Source organism: Notolepis coatsorum (assembly GCF_963971535.1).
Source record: "Notolepis coatsorum genome assembly, chromosome: 10".
NCBI lineage: Eukaryota > Metazoa > Chordata > Actinopteri > Aulopiformes > Paralepididae > Notolepis > Notolepis coatsorum.
The window spans coordinates 58,822,768-58,833,104 of NC_140174.1; positions in this window are offsets into that span (position 1 = coordinate 58,822,768).

Consider the following 10,337-nt stretch of genomic DNA (forward strand, 5'->3'; position numbering starts at 1 on the left):
GCTAATTATTTAGCATCAACGCTGGCTGGCTACAACAATGGCGGATGGTATTCTCTGCGAGACCAATATTATTCTATGACAGCCCCGCCCCCATTCGCTAACCAACCAATCACTGCTACGCAATATCAACGCAACGGTTGTTTAGGTTAGATTTTGGAGACATGTACGCAGCATCCTCGCAACACAGGCTGAAATCGCGCTGATGTTGTGTTGAAGTTGCTTTGAAGTTGCTGTAGCATGTAGAGGCCTTGACACCTGGGAGGAATGTGGGTGTTGCAGCGTTGGGGATGTTTAAAAAATATAATTTAATATATAATATAATAATTTGTGCTTCACCAAAAGATTTGGTCAGCAGCCTCCACTGATGTACAGTGATTCAAACCCCCTCAATGTGCAGTTTCTGACAGCTGTGCTGTGTTGTCACGCGAAATAACGTTATGAATAAAAACGCGAAATAACATTATATAACGTCGCATTATATAACGTTACAATGTACAGTTTCTAGTTAATCAGTCAGCAGCCTTCACTGATGTACAGTGATTCAAACCCCCTCAATGTGCAGTTTCTGACAGCTGTGCTGTGTTGTCACGCGAAATAACGTTATGAATAAAAACGCGAAATAACATTATATAACGTTGCGTTATATAACGTTACAAACTTACAATGTACAGTTTCTGACAGCTGGGCTGTGTTGTCACGCGAAATAACGTTATGAGTGAATCTGGTAGTTGTTTTGATAAATGCGTTGTGTATTCTAGCGATTCGAACATAACATTAGAGCAGCAGCCTATTTCCACGAGTGCCTCTGCCGCTCTGCCGCGCGCTGCAACACACAGAGCGGCAGGCGTCGCGCGGTCACGTGGGCGTCGTGGCCAATCAGAGAAACGCTGAACGCAAGTTAGTTACCTTAAGTGTTCACGCATTCCTGGTCATTGTAAACAGCGACTCCTACAGGTCGGTCGGGGTGCCTGCTCAGCGAGGGAGGGAACTGGGGGAAATAGTGTGAGCCTCCCACACGTTACGCTCCCCCAGTGAGAGTCCTCGCTGTCAGGTGAAAAGAAGCGACTGGCTGACTCCGCATGTATCGGAGGGGACATGTGATAGTATCTATCAACCCTCCCTAGACCGGCAAGTGGGGGGCAAATGTGTGCAACGACCAGGAAGGGGAGGGGGGAATTGGCATAACGACTAAATTGGGATGGGAGAAAAATACAGAAAAAGGAGGAGAAAAAGTAGGAAAAAAAAGCTCTTGTAACAGTAATGAACTGCATTTATATAGCGCTTTTATCCAAAGCGCTTTACAACTTATACCTCACATTCACCCATTCACTCACACATTCACACACCAACGGTGGAGGCAACCATGCAAGGTGCCAATCGGGAGCATTTAAATGTAAATCAAGCCAGATGCCAAGATATTTATATTCTTTAACTCTCTCAATAATAGACCCATTCACAGTGTATACGCAAATCATCACAAACAGTACCTTTGGCTCTGGAACCATTTGCAGGCAGATGTGTCAAAGCCAACATTCATTAACCTTTGCAATAGAAGAGAGTGGTCAACTGTGTCAAATGCTATTGACAGGTTTACAAAAATGGCAACACAATGTTTTATTTTCAAGGTCAAGGTCAGATACTATATAATTTACAACTAGAATAGTGGCTGTGATAGTGCTATGCGTTGCTCTAAACCCTGATTGATGTGGGCTCAATACAGAGTGATCCGAAAGAAAGGTTTTGAGTTGCTCATTTACCAGTGATTCCATGATTTTTGCTAGACAGGATAGCTTGGATATTGGTCGATAGAAATTACTTCTATCTCCACCTTTATGCAATGGAAGAACATGAGCTATTATCAAGATACTAGGAACTATACATGATGACAATGAAAGATTAAAGATATGAATTGTATATTGTATTAAATACAATTATTTGTTCTGTAATTAATGGAGCAGCTAACCTGTTCTGTAAAGAATTATCCAGCTTATCCTCTCCAGTTGATTTACTTGTATTAATGGTCTGTAGTGCTTCAAAAACAACACTGGAAGAGAAAGGCTGCAGGGAAAACTGAAGGATGCCTTACAGTGTGCACCAGCTCATGACCGCCAATAGGGGGCTCCGTGTAATTATCATCAAACAAATTACCAGCTTCAACAAAGTGCCTATTAAAGGCCAGATAAATCAAATTTTATTTTTATTTTATCTACTTTTTCTCCCCATTTTAAATTTTTCTCCCTTCCCCAATTTCGTATTGTCCAATTCTACCCTCCCCTGTCCAGTGGTGCAGTCGTGGTCACACCCGGTTACACGCCGTGTTACCAGATCACTGAGGCAGAAGTACGCGCGATCGCGCACGGATGTGTACTCGCGTGTACGCACACACAAAAATGCGCTGTATCCATTCGTTGTGACTAGTACCCGGCCACCGTTTTACATAACAAAAAGCGCAGGTAGACTAAGTGTCTGGGTGTTGGCTATCTGAATGCATCTCCCCCTTCATTCTGTGTGACACAGGCAGTGGAGGTGAATACTAATGTGGCTCGGAATTCGTGATGGGGGTCTACCTGCTTATGATATTGAATCAAGCGTCTGTGCTGCGCGCCAGCTTTCCATGCGCACATTCACACAAATAGAGAGCAAGAAGAGCTTGTATGATAGATGATAGGTCTACAAGATACACTACACGACCAAGGTACCCATGTACATGTCAAAATACTTCCCAAAGGTCAGTGAATACCACGATCACAACACCAGAGGGAGCTCCACAAATCATGTTAAACCCAGATTCGGCTCAAATAAGGGACTAAACACGTTTCGCAATTATGCCACATCAATGTGGAACGCCCTACCCAAAGCTGTAAAGGAATGTGGATCACTACCCACTTTCAAAACCTCTCTCAAGGGACACCTACGGGAGACTGCAATTCAACACTGGCCCCTGTAAATATCCTAACCCAACCCCCTCCAATGTACAGTCATTTACCTAGTATGGTTTTGTCAATAGTCCAATGTACAATTTTGTTTGTTTGTACAGTGTCTCCCCCCCCCCCTCAATGTACAGTTTTGCCAATGTACAGTCATTTACCTAGTATGGTTTTGTCAATAGTCCAATGTACAATTTTGTTTGTTTGTACAGTGTCTCCCCCCCCCCCCCCCTCCATAATGTACAGTTTTGCTTGTTTATACAGTGTGCCCCCCCCCCCCCAACCACCTCCAATGTAGATTACCCAGTATGGTTGTCAATATCCCAGTGTTAGTTAGCTAGCTTAGTTAGCTTAGCATGTAGCTACCACGACCACAACACAGAGCGAGTTAGCCGAACGTTAGCCACCAGCCACTTTTTCCTCCGTGATGCATCAGCTGGTATTATATAAAACTTGCGATTTGGATTTCTGTGTTCGTTATTAGTACAAAACGTAACACAGCAGCTTCAATTTGGGTATTCGAGAGATGGCCATGTCTGCAGGTGTTTTGTATGGACATTATGTCAAGTCAATCAGGGGGAGATCTTTGACTCATATCTCGCCTTAGAATCACCAGAAAGGCTTTCGAAATAGTGAAATGCCATGTTGGCCTCAATATTTTCAAAACAAATCGTATGAAAATGTTATGAAATGAACAAGAATGTGATAAAACATGTAATAAAAACGGAGCTCAATGCATGGATTTGATGGTAGAAATCCGTATGGTCCCCCTATACCAAGATGGCGGCGGTCTCGTGACATCAGAGTGTCTTCGAGAATGTTGTGCATGAACCTTCAAGTTCCCTGGTGCAAAATATAACATTTTGGCAGCCCATGAAACAAGACAAACAATACAGTAACAGTAAGCCAAATTGATTGTTCATTATTGTTCTGTGTTTAACAATATCTGAGATATTACATTTATACATTTATATATATGACATAACTGTAGCATATAGATTGATAGGCCAAGTTGTCCTGAAAAAAAATTGTATATCACTTAATTTTGCAATACAGGGTTGAGGTTACACACATGTGCGTTGTGCATGAACCTTCAAGTTCCCTGGTGCAAAATATAACATTTTGGCAGCCCATGAAACAAGACAAACAATACAGTAACAGTAATAATCAACAATTATTTGTAAATAGAAGAAAATTCATTCATTGTCCTTGTGTTACATAAAACCCATCTGTGGCCTCGCGTAGAGGAAGGGCGTAAATACATGTTAAGATATTCAAAATCGTCACAGCAGTATAGTTTGTTTATACTTCAGAAGTGCGATATTTGAACATGGTCCCCAAAATGAATGGAAGCGAATGAGGAGCCTGACGCCTGACACCTGGGAGGAATGGGGGTGTTGCAGCGTTGGGGATGGAGTTTCTAGTTAATCAGTCAGCAGCCTCCACTGATGTACAGTGACGAGTGAATCTGGTAGTTGGTTTATGACGTTAAAAACGTGAAATAACATATAATGTTACAGCGTACAGTTTCTAGTTAATCAGTCAGCAGCCTCCACTGATGTACAGTGACGCGTGAATCTGGTAGTTGTTTTATGACGTTACAAACGCAAAATAACATTATACATTATATAACGTTACAAACAATGTACAGTTTCTAGTTAATCAGTCAGCAGCCTCCACTGATGTACAGTGACGAGTGAATAGCGTAGTTGTTTTGATAAATGCGTTGTGTATTCGCGTGATTCGATTCGGACAAAGATTACAGCTCCGCATTTCATTCATTTCATTTGGGACCTCTGCCGCTCGCAGGGACCTCTGCCGCGCTCGCGGCAAAAGGGGGCGGGGGGTCGTGGCCAATCAGAGAAAAGCTGAACACAAGTTGGTTGCCTTAAATGTTCACGCGTCCCCTCCGGTACTCGAGGAGGCAGCCGTCGCATCTTTTCACCTGCACAGCGCGATCTCTCAGCGGCGAGGGTCTGCGTGGGAGGGACACGCCGCCCCCGTCGCTTCCTGATTCTACTGCGCAGGCGCACCAACCGACCTGTAGGAGTCGCTGTCCACAACGTCCGATCCCCACCCACCAGCTTCCCACCCCCTAATACTGCCAATTGAGATAAATCTCTTTCTGATCAGATATTAAACCATTAAATTCCAAATGCGTAGGGAAAGAAGTAGTAGTCTTACTCTTGTTTTAATTTACCGAAGGATCTGAATGCGGGAACTAGTGATTACATTCAAATAATGGTTTGATTTGGCATTCCTTACCTCAGATGTACATTTATTTCTATGTTGCCTAAATAATGACCAATGGGAAGGGTCTCCAGAGTGTCTGGCAAGAGAGATTATGTAGTTACCACATGTCTGTGTTATCGTGATTAATTATGAATAACCCGTAACCAATTACATTAGCTGGACGTTCATAACACATCCATTAAACATCTATTAATGTATTGTACTTGTGACATAACAGTGTCAAATCAAATTCACAACACATAATTGAACGATGTGCTACCTCTTCCACCCGACGGGACCGGTACCGGTCCCGAAATTACATCTGGTCATAAATCAATATTTTTCAGACTGTTGTATAAAAGTAGCGATTTTTATTTCAAACGTATTCAAGTATAAACATCATCTACAGAACCTTCTGTTTAATCATCTTCCCTTTATTCATTTCCTTCGATTTTTTGTACACATGATCTCAAGAAGGTACTGAACGAGATCAGTGGCAGTTCTTTATGTTTGGTCATTATTAGCATGGTGTTATTCACTGTCAAAGATGCAAAGAAAAATCATAATTCATATTCTCCTTTGTTTCATCACAATTTAAGAAAGCCTATAATAGACACAATATTTCTGACACTGTGAATACATTCCCGGAGGTCCATAGATGTCCCTAGATACCAATAATATGCAAATGGACCTTGTAGAAGTGGAGCAATATTCCATTTACCTAGGTATGAGCAGCTTCAAGTACCTGGGGGTCCACATCTCAGAAGACCTGACATGGACAACACACATAGACTCAGTCGTAAAGAAGGCGAAGCAGCGCCTCTACCACCTGAGACAGTTAAGGAAGTTCAGAGTATCGGGGAAGATACTCCAGTCCTTCTACTCCGGAGCTGTAGAGAGCATCTTGACTGGAAACATCACTGCCTGGTATGGAAACAGCAAGGCACAGGACAAGAAGGCCCTACAGAGAGTGGTGCGCTCAGCTGAGCGTACTACGGGTATTGCACTACCACCCCTGCAGGTCTTATATAACAAGAGGTGCAAATCCAGAGCCTGCAGAATAATGAAAGACCCTCACCACCCCAACAACAGCTTGTTCAAGCTGCTGCGATCAGGCAAACGCAGTAGCGGCCGGTACATTCTTCTCCATGAGGGACGCTATACCAAACATTTTGCAAACATGTACCACACATTGGCAAATATTTAATTAGGTACAACTATCACCATTGCCATCAATCAATATATGATCACAGTCAGTCAAATGCAGCCACGCTTCCAATATGCCCTACACAATCAGAGAGAGAGTGCGAGAGAGAGAGAGAGAGAGAGAGAGAGAGAGAGAGAGAGAGAGAGAGAGATATCGCAACTCTCACTTGTTAAGTTGAAACGCACAGTGGTCCAGCAGGCAGAAGGGCTTGTCCACTGTCCAGACTGTGTTGATGTCCATCCATGTCCACACTGCATCCATATATAGCTTCTTGTTAGCCTTTGTTGATGTCCATCCATGTCCACACTGCATCCATATATAGCTTCTTGTTAGCCTTAGGCAACAAGTACTGTGTGAGTGTCTTTGCCCATTTCCGCGTCGAACAGCCTGCAAACTACCTGGCGTTCCTATCGCCCTGCTCTAAGACAAACTCTAACCTTAACCAACTTTGAAAGAGTGCCTAAGCTTAACCGTCGAAAGAACTTGCCGTCACGCTCTAAGACAAAGTGTGACTGCATCACAACAACACAACAGCTAGCATCGAGTAACTATCTACTAACCAGAAACTGCCGTCGGCCAATCAGACCGCGAAATGCGGCTACGGAAAAAACTGGCATCGGCCAATCAGAGAGCGTCTCCGAGAAATGCGGCTACGAAAATTATAGACGCTGCTTGCTTTGATCGCTTTAAAACGCGCCCGGCTTCCATCATAATACATCATATTTCAATGCACAGCGTGTTACGCACTGATTGGCTGCGACGGATACAGCGATGAAACCAGTGCACGGCGTGCAGGCCCACTGTAAGCGCTATTGCGTCTAGCCCGAGAGAAATGCGGCTACGGGTTGCCCGAGAGAAATGCGGCTACGGAACGTATTCTCTATCAGACAGTCACTTCCTGTTCAAGAAAACAATTATTTATATTTGATATATTAACGTTATATTGTGCATTGGAAACACAAACATACTTAAAATGAGTAAATATTATTCATTTTAAACATGTTTATATTATTTATAGGGCTATAAAAAATAAAAAAAATTAAATAAAAAAAATTCTTCTTCTTCTCTCTTTTAACAGGGAGGGCAGCGCTCTAGCGCCCCCATTGACGGGCCGCCACTGGGCAAACGCCTGCGAACACCAGCAACTAGGACAGAGAGACTCCGGCTCAGCTTCTTCACCTGCAGGCCATCAGAGTCTTGAACACTGAACTCTCCACACACAAGCACACATGAGCACACATATAACACACACACTGTATACGCTCACACACTAACAGTCACTTTAGCATGAACACACACACACACATGCTGCACACGCTCACACTCAGCGGTCACTTTACACAATGAAAAGGTTGCTTTAAAAATAAGAGAACGGGAGTGGTTCTTGTATAGTAAATAGATGGATATAGCAAGTTAGCATAAGGGCACATAGTATAAATGTAGATTGTATAGTATAGCATTGTATAGTAGTGTACATAAGACCCAGTGCCTCATCCGTAGCTAACATTGTATTGCACTATCGCAGGACCTTAGCATGTCTTACCATGCTTTTTGTAAACTTTATGTACATTATATGTCTTATTCTTATTACTTGTATTATTGCACAAATGTCTTATTCTCATTCCTATTCTTATTACTTGCATTATTGCACAATCGCTGCGGGCATGACCCCCCGCATTTCACTGTATACTTGTATGCCGTGACTAATAAAACTCTTGACTTGACTCTTGACTTGACTTGTATATATTTTAGGCGGATTTTCAGAAAATATTCCACGGGTGGAAGAGGTTAAGGAGATGGGTATACTTTTATCCCTTTAATGATAACTATGATGATAGGTGGGTATACTTTGATCTCTTTAATGATAACTATGGTGATAGGTGGGTATACTTTGATCTCTTTAATGAAAACTATGATGATAGGTGGGTATATTTTGATCTCTTTAATGAACACTATGATGATAGGTGGGTATAAAACTATGGTGATGATAGGTGGGTATACTTTGATCTCTTTAATGATAACTACGATGATAGGCAAGTATAACTTCATCCCTTTAATGATAACTATAATGATATGTAGGCGTGACTCCTAAAAACAGGAAATGCCTTTTCACAGTACCCAACATGGTCAATCACAAACAGATTCACGGATTTTGAAGAAAGAATGATTATTAATTGTATTATTAGTCTGTTCAGGCTGTTTCGCTTCATTAATCACTGGAGGAGAGGCTTCAGACCTCAAATACTTATTTCACAAGAAAAAAAAACATTGGTACCAAAGATTATAACATGAGTATGTTTGTGTCTTTTCATGACTCCCAGGTGAGAACCACTGTTACTACTCTATGCTTGTGTATAGGCCTACCTTACACTGGACTACTGACTGTATTACTACTCTATGCTTGTGTATAGGCCTACCTTAGACTGCACTACTGACTGTGACACTGTGATACACTTTCATAAAGACATGAATAGATGATTCATCAATGCATTATGAATGTCCTGAATCAATTAACCAAACATTCTTATGATAATGTAGGCCTATATATGTATTGTTTGGCTTAAGTTAAATGTGTCCAGATTGTGATTATAATGTTGGTTGCTTGCCATTGGTGTTGTTGTAATGGGCTGTAGTGTTGGTGTGTTCATGATAGTATAAACTGATGAAGAGAGGCTGACTTGATGCTTAACACCCGCTTTCATCAGAGCATTAATGACGAAATAAATAATTGTCTGTAAAGTGTGATACTTTGAACATGAGTAATTCAATTTATTGTAGAACCAGAATGTTGTCTTAGGTGGTGTTGTACGTTTGATTGCTGGCATTATTTTGCCTCACTCTAAAATTATATAACATTTAGTTCATATTGTTGTGATATTTACTTTAGTTTATCTATCTTTAGAATTACGGAAATATTTCGTTTTCTACAATAACGTATAATCACTCTGATTACCATACTGTAGTTAGCAACCAATTAAATCCTGTTAAAGTAGATTAAGCTATCCAATCAGCACGCTGCGAAGGTGGGGCTTTGCAGTGACAGAGAGGTCCCAGATGAGACGGGTCACTTTGCACAACATGGACACAGGTAAGCACATTTTACGGACTTATTCATCGTTTTTCTTCTGCCATACTACAATATTATGTATTGTCGAAGGCCAAGGCTATTTTGTGTAGCCTAACAGTCATTTTGAGGCTCCTTTATAAACATGTTGATTGACAGCATTACACAAGAGGTGTTGAAAGAGTTGCCCTATTTAGTCTATACTTTAATTTGTCTTTAAATGCCGTACTAGGTCTTTCTATCATATCCACTAATATTTGATTAATACTGACTCAAGCCGTTGGAGGCGACACCTGTTGCCATTGCCATTGCCAAACGCGAAATGTCTGCGCGTACAGAGACAGAGTAATGGGATTGCATGCAGCAGCTATTTTTTAACACCCAACAACTCGGACATTGTTGGAAACCAAAGAGTCCTCGTAAGGATTGATTGCATTTTTACAATGGTGAATTTGTCCGTCTCTTCCATTTTATTGCGAGCTTTCAGCGTCGCTGTCCGAGGTCCTGAAAAAGCCATAATGTGTAGACGCGCGTGGGGGGAAATCCGCCGTGACGAATGACGCCACGAGGGCTCACTGTTATCAGCGTCGGGTTAAGTTTAGTGCCAGGTATCCATGGCATCGGAGCCACGTGACATCCTGGCTGTAAGTGGGTCAGGCAGCGGAAAGCCCGCTCCAAGGAAAACCCAAGAAACTTTGACATCACGTTTTGTAACCTTGTTAATAATGTATGTGAATGAGACTAATTTAGAGTAACTATACTAAATATAGCGGCCGGTAACTGCCATTATACCTGCTAGTAGACTATTATAGAAAGTATTATATCCAGCATTGCTACATGCTTTTTACATGGGCATGGGCTTCCATTTGATTTTGCTTTCAGACCAAGACAGGTGAGTGAAATGCAA